Source organism: Pogoniulus pusillus, chromosome 28 (assembly GCF_015220805.1).
Source record: "Pogoniulus pusillus isolate bPogPus1 chromosome 28, bPogPus1.pri, whole genome shotgun sequence".
Taxonomy (NCBI): Eukaryota; Metazoa; Chordata; class Aves; order Piciformes; family Lybiidae; genus Pogoniulus; species Pogoniulus pusillus.
In genome coordinates this window covers 7744684-7752171 of record NC_087291.1, presented here as the reverse complement: position 1 = coordinate 7752171, position 7488 = coordinate 7744684, and positions in this window count along the sequence as shown.

The following is a 7488-nucleotide window of genomic DNA, read 5'->3' as shown; positions in this document are numbered from 1 at the left end:
TCATCCTCCACTCACTATTGGATCAGAGAGGGATGATTACCCCAAAATCAAAGCCCAGATCCATCTGTGCCTGTGGATCCATACTGACAATCAAGATATAGTCCCACGATCTCTTTAACTTGTTAGAGGATTTGAATTGATTTTAAGGCCCTTTTCAATATATTTTAAAAGAACCATGAAATGCAACAGTAGGAAATTTGTTGCAGACTTCCTGTTTAAATGTTAGAAATGCCAGTAGCAAATGCATTGCTTGGAACCTTTTGAGTGCACAAGCCAGTCAGGAAAATTCAGTGCTTGAAATGGTTCTTCAGAAGTGCTGCAAGTAACATGGGACTGGGAAATCCTTTACACACTGAGATGTTTCCAAATCCCCCACAGCAGCCTGGCCACAGCGTGGTGTTCCAGCAAAATGGAATAGACAGCTCTTTTCCACCTCCCAGGTTGTCATGCTAAAGAGTTTTCCTTTGTTTGTGTTTCTCAAAGGCATGTTTTCCCCATGCACACTTAGAAACTGTTTCTGAACACTGTTTTCCAAAGCTGAGATTTTAGCCAAAAGCCTTCTGTGCATGGCATTCCTTCAATGTTGTGGAACTGTAGCTAGGCAAGGACATTGGCATTTACAGAAAAGCATTCAGATAGCAACATTGGATACCATTTTCTCTGGGCCATTTTTGTTCACTTGTTTTCTTGTTCTTAAATTCTAGCTGGTAAGAAGATTCATCGAGTCGCTCTTCTGTGACTCCAAGTTGGATCAAAGAATTTTCCACAGAACTTCAGCAGAAAAAAAAATATATGTATCTTTTCTTAGGTGAGATCAAGCATCATAGAATCACAGAACCTTAGAATTGTCAGGGCTGGGAAGGACCTCAAGGATCATCCAGCTCCTACCCCCCTGCCATGGGCAGGGACACCTCACGCTAGATCGGGCTGCTCAGAGACCCATCCAGCCTGGCCTTAAAGACCTCCAGGGATGGAGCTTCCACCATCCCCCTGGACAACCTGTTCCACCTTCATGGTGAAGATCTTCTTCCTAACATCCAATCTGAATCTATCTACCCACTTCTAGTTTTGCTCCATTCCCCCTAGTCCCATAGTGATGGGACCTGACATCCTAAAAAGTCCTTCATCAGCTTTCTTGTAGGCCCCCTTCAGATACAGGAAGGCCACAATAAGGTCTCCTCACATCAATGCTTTGAACCCTAGAGAAGCTTGGGAGGAATTTACAAGTATTTGAAACTGAGGGGGGAAAATGCAAACATGCCAAGAGTGGCCCCCCTGACATCCAGGGAAACAGAATTCCTGCCATGGCCTCCAGTTAAACCAAACTTCAACCTTTTCAGAGCAACATGAGGAAGGTTCAAGTCTAGATCTTCTACTCAGTTTTTGCTGACTTTCTGCTAGCTGTCTTCTTCAGGTTCACCTTAGTATAAGAGACAAAAAGAGAGGAGAGAGACATGGGAAAAGGAAAGACCTTTCCTTCCTCTCCTAAATGTGACTGAGTGACAGTGCTGAACTTCCAACCCAGAAACGGTCACCTTATCTGCTCTGATAGACAACTCATAGTCCGAGGGGACTTTGCAGTAAACCTGAGGTGTTCACAACACCCCACTTCTGTATGAAGTCTTTTTCTCTTGCAGTCATGCTGGCCCAGACCAGAGCTCAGCTTCCCACCTGAGGACCCATCTGGCATTGAAGCAGGAAGAAGATTGCTCGTAGCTTTGCTCTGATCCTATAAATCCAGAGTAATGCCTCTGTTTAGCTTTATACATCAAGAACAGAAATCACAAGTGCATGTAGTGTCAGAGCCTAAGCAAGCTAGTAATGCTGAGTAGCACACCAAAATCTGTTTCCCAGTGCTGTCAGGCATCAAAATACTACTGGAGTATGCCTGAAGAGAGACAAGAAAACCCAAAACATTGTCCATATATCGCTGATTGATCTGCTTGTTTGATCAAGATGTCAAAACTGAAGTTGGATAAGGCAGAAAATCCTTTCCACCAAACCTCCAGTTTTTTCAGAAACAAAGACCATCTTTTACCCAATATGTAATGAAACCACTCATTCCTGAAATAACATCACATCAGGATCAGGGCAACCCATTCTACAGGAAGACAGACAGCTACACTGAGAGAGCCAGCAGCTTTTGTAGACAAGGTAATGTTTCACATGAATCTGGACTGCTCAGTTCTCAGTCACAGCTTCTACTGAATGACCCCCATTGTACAGATCAGGAATAATACTTAAGTGTCAGTGTCTGGTTTTGCTTTCTATAAATGAAAAACAATAGTAATGACAGCAGCACTGCTGATCAGCATCCCATTTGTAGAAGGTGTTAAAAGAAGAACTAAAGTTCCTCTACTTCATAGGTCTGTAAAAAGAATTAAGACTAAGCAACCATAAGGTTTTCTACCTTGGAATCTTAAGTCTGGAACTTAACACATCTAAACCACAGCTCATGTTACTGTCATTAATCATTCCTAGAGATCAAAATGTGTTCATTTGCTTAATATGAATCCATTAGATGTGCTGTACGAGCATGTATTTACTGATGATCACATCTGTGCTTTGGCATATTTATAATTAGATGCAGAGTTTATCAGGCAGTTACCAAAGATGTGTATCTGCTGTGGTTCACTTATAGATTCCAGATATGCAATTTTCTGTTTTACTTTTTCTTAAACTAATCACTGATACTGTTTGGAACTATAGATGGTCTAGTTGATTGGATAGGGCTGGGTGCTAGGTTGGACTGGCTGATCTTGGAGGTCTCTTCCAACCTACTTGATTCTGTGATTCTATGATTCTAATTTTTCCATGGTCCACAAGAGTATGGTCAAGTCAGAAATTCCATCACAGCAGGAAGTATTCACTTTCTTTAACTCCCATGCATAGTATGGAGAGGCTTGCAAAAAAAAACCCAAACCCAAACATCTGTATCTGGAGCCCTGAACTTCAATAAAAAGCAATTGCAAAAATACTGTAAATTCATAATCCACTCTAGTATGTTACATTGTTCCTTTGCACAGTGAAATAACCTTCATTATGATTATTATTATTATGCACAAGTCTTCCTAGAAGGATCTTGGTTAAGATGAGCTGGTGTTCTACCTTTTAATGTTTCAGCACTTTGACTCTGTGGATGTTTGTCTGTTCCAGAATCCAGCAATATTGTGGCTTCAACTTAGTGTGCAATATCAGGTGGGGGATGCTCTTTGTTCCTTTGGCGCTGTAATGCTACAGTCTGAGAAGAAAAGCTCTAACACCTACAACTGTCTCCATAACCTAAAGCTTTTCTTAATTAAAAACATTAATTAAGCCCTTTTGGATAGTGTGAGAGAGAGATTATCCAAGGAACTGCAACATACAGAAGAGATTCAGGACCCAGGCTCTGGCAATTTCTCTAGAACTTCACTCAAGTCAAGATGATAAACAGATGACACCGTTAAGAAAATCTAGAAGGCAAAAATATAGCCCCCATGTCACTTTAATGATGCCTCTGCTTATCACAGCCTATATTTTAGATCAACTTATACAGCATTTTTCTAAATCATAAAACTCTCTTGAGCTCTATTTTCTAAAGACAAACTGGTCTGTAAAGATGCATCAGTCAAGCAGAAGATTAATTCCCGTTGTACCAAGTTGTTGTTTTTGGCACAGAAGTCAATATTTATAAGACAGAAAGCAGCTGTAGTATGCAAGTTAGCATAGTACATAAATCTTAGCAGCAGGTTATAGCAAGATGATGATGCTATCCACAGGTAACACGATGGAAGCACTGCCACAACAGAGCCTTTCTAATGGTGGTCATCCATTTACCAGTGTGAGCTGCACTAATGAGGTCACACTGATTCACTTTGTGTCATTTCCCCTTTGGAAGCAATCAGCCCAAATATAAACCAGTAATACATTAGAAGAGGTCACCCAGCGCAGTAGCTCTGTAAAGAGTGAGCTATTTGTATAGGACTCGGAGCCAGATCCAGCCCTGCCCAGAGCAATAGGACATGCTGCTACTGACAACAGGGCCTGGGAAGAAGATTAACCCCCCGTCCCCTCCAAAGCTGGCTGAAGGAAAGTGCTGCTCTCGGCTTTGCCTGTGGTACTGGTGCTTCATCCTGTCTCTCTCATCACCCTGCCACATCGGTGCAGGGGCAGCAGGGAAGGCAGGAGGTTAACTCTCAATTTTCCTTCTGCTGATTGAAGCTTTTGCCTCCTACCCAGTGTTGTCAACCCCATGGCAGCTCTGGGAAGCAGACAGTTCAGGGCACAGCACTGCCAGGAGCTGTGGCAGATGTAGTCCTGCCTCCCTTGCAGGGGGGCAAGAGACTTGTCCTCTGACAGACATGCTGCCTCTCTTCCCCATCCCTCCACCTCTTTTGCCCACAGAACCAGCAGCTTAACAGCTGGTGGTGGCATGGGAGTGTCTTACTAACCACTCTGGTTTGGGATTGTTTTTTTCAAGAGACAAAACATGATGTGAAGCCCATTGAAGCAAACAGGAACGTTGTCATTCTTGCAAAGTGTTTCTCACCAGTGCCAGACCTCCTGGGTCCAACCAAGGGGCTTGGTAGGAATCATGAAGCACTTCACACTTCCTCAGTGCTGAGCAATGCCTCTGCAGCGATGTGATGCCCATCCTCCCTTTCCACCACATCAGAGACCTGGTGTGATTAGTGGCAATGTGAGGGTTCAAAGGCTGATGACTGACCAGCCAAGTGTCTCAGGCAGTCCCTCTCCATTCTCAGCCTCAGCTTCCATGTCTTGTTCCTTTCTGTTGCATACAATAAGCTCAATAAAGGGGAGACATCTAATTTTTGATGTACAAGGTTATCCAGTATCTCCATCAGCCTCTTTCCCTGTGCTGAAATGCCAGATAACAGATTCCTTGCCACAGTGTTCTCCCTAAGACTAGATGTGAAGGAAGTTCAACCTGGAAAAGTACTTGTTTTTTCTCTTCCTTCTGGAGAGACATATCACACTCAGTTTGGGTTTCCCAGAGCTGTTCAGATGAGTGCCACTCTCACATATAAGGCCATATGTTCTTTCAAGCACAGCATTCTCTCTAACCACTGCTGCACTCATTCTGGTATTTCCAGCCTCACTTGACCAAATTATATGTGGGTGAAGATGTTCAAAATTTAATGTTGAATAGATGCAGATTGAGCCCACATGGGAAGCAGGAAATACAATCGAAATGTGCAACTCTATTGTATGAATTCATCAATGTACATTCTGCATGCTTTGTAAATTTCACTAGCATGATCATCTATTTCATCTCTGGAAGACAAAAAGCTAGCAAATATGAATTTCTTTAAATAGGCAGCAGAAAGAGATTGACTTGAAATAAACAAAATAGTTGAAATTAAATTTTCTTGGCAAGATTTGCTTGTGTTGTTCATCAAATAAATGTACATTATGTCTTGCACTGTTACTCAGCTGTGATCCTATAATGTGTTTTCTGCATCCTGTCAGACATATGATCCTTTGTCCCATAATAGACCCAACTATCTCACAACCAGCTGAGCTCAGGGTCATCCCAGGGTCAGGCTGGTTAAAGATGGCTGTCAGTTCACTGCCTGACTCACAGATGCACTTTAAATCACCTTTATCTTACTTGTGCTGATGCTTTCCAGCCATCACTGTAGCAGGAGCTGTAGCATCTATGTACAACGTAGGGAAACATCTTGTAGCACCTCTGAACATTTCTCTGTGGGTATGAGATGTGCAATGTACCAAATATAAAGGTAGCACAGCTTAAGTAACATGAAATGAGACCTATTGCAACTACCTTTCTGCAAGATGGCTAAGCAGTGTCCTTCTCATCCATCCTGCAAATGAAAACAGAAATTCAGAAGGTGAAATATCACCTTTCAAATCAGAAGTATAGTTGTTACTGAGCCTGAAATTTCCAGCAAAGCCAGTATTTGCATAAGAAGGACAGATAATCTGAGAAATGCATCACCTGATGTTTTCATTGTGATAAATACCTCCCTTCAGCTCCTGATGCTATACAACTTCTTAATGTTTGTCACTAGTCTCCAAGGTATAGAAGAAAGACAGGCCTTAATTGTAAACTTACACATGCTTTATTGCCAGCTCAATGGCATGAACACATTTAACAGGATTGTCATTCCAGTTAATTATGCTGATTCTGACATGTACCTATCATGTCTAAAATTGATAGTGCTTTTCAACCAGTTGGTAGCATCACAATGCTGTGTCTTTGTCTCTAAGGTTAAGCATGTTAGAGGCCAGAGAATGGCAGAAGGAAAGAGTCCCTGCATACTAAGTGCTGCAAGCTCAACAGCCAAACCTCCTGTTCAGAGAACTGTAAATAGTTCAACTGCAGCACATGTTCTGCATTTCTGTGTGCTCCAGTCCCAGACCACCTGCCCCAGGCAAAGACAACAATCTTCATTATGCTTAATAGTAAACAACACTGTCCCAACCCCTCAGAAACTCTTAGCCTTGCTCACAACGTGGAATACCAGGCACCCAAGCAGATGGTAACACTTATTAAAGATATTAAAGCAGAAGAAAAGAGGGCAGAAAAGGAGGCAACTATTAGAAAACACTTTACAGCAAAGGAAAAAACAATTTCCATGTTTTCCCTGCAGCAGAAGTCTGAGTCTGTGAATTCCAGACTGAAGAAATTGAAGGAAGACTTGAAATCAACAGCAAACCACAAATGAGTATCAAATGAGAGTAGAACACCATCCATACCCTCAGCAGAGTTATTGTTGCCTAGATCAAAGCCTTGTTTTAAAACCTCACGCTGAAAAGGCAGATAGAAATCTAGAGAAACACTGCACCTCCCTTCCTCCCCACACATCCCAGTTTAAATCTTGTGGAGCACTCCAGAAGGAAAATGGAAGCACTGATATCTCACAGTCACACCTGGCTGACAAAGGTAATGTTTTCAGATTGTCAGGAAGGAAGCAAGGAAGGAAAGGAGGAAGGATTTCATCTGCTAAAAAGTGGATTAAAAATATTTAAGGCATTCATTTGCTACCATGTGACCCCCATGTCTTTCAAAGAAAATCAAGCTTTTGTCCCACACCCACCTGAAAAGTACAAAACAATGGCCAATGGGATCCAAACTAATGTAAACAGTGCAGCAATCTGGAAGAAAGAACCTAGAGGAATTATGAAATACATTAAGGAACAGCAACCCTGTTGGATGGTCATGTGAGATGTGACCTGGAATATCTCTCCATGCATTGTAGCAATTCTGCATTGTGCCCAGAAACCAAAGACTGAAATCTCTCTTCTCTGGGTTGTCCTCTGCTCCTGCCCAGCAGTCAATCCTTCCAGCTGCCCTTTAGCAAATATCCTCAAGGATAGTGGCAGCCACAGCCAGCAGAGTCCCTGCCTCGTTATCAGTCTTCTTTCTTTACATCAGCCTTGCCCTTTTGACCGCCCTCATCCTAACCTGGATTACAGCAGCAGAAGGGCTGCAGCAAGGGCTGGAGAAATTAAGATTGTGAGGTC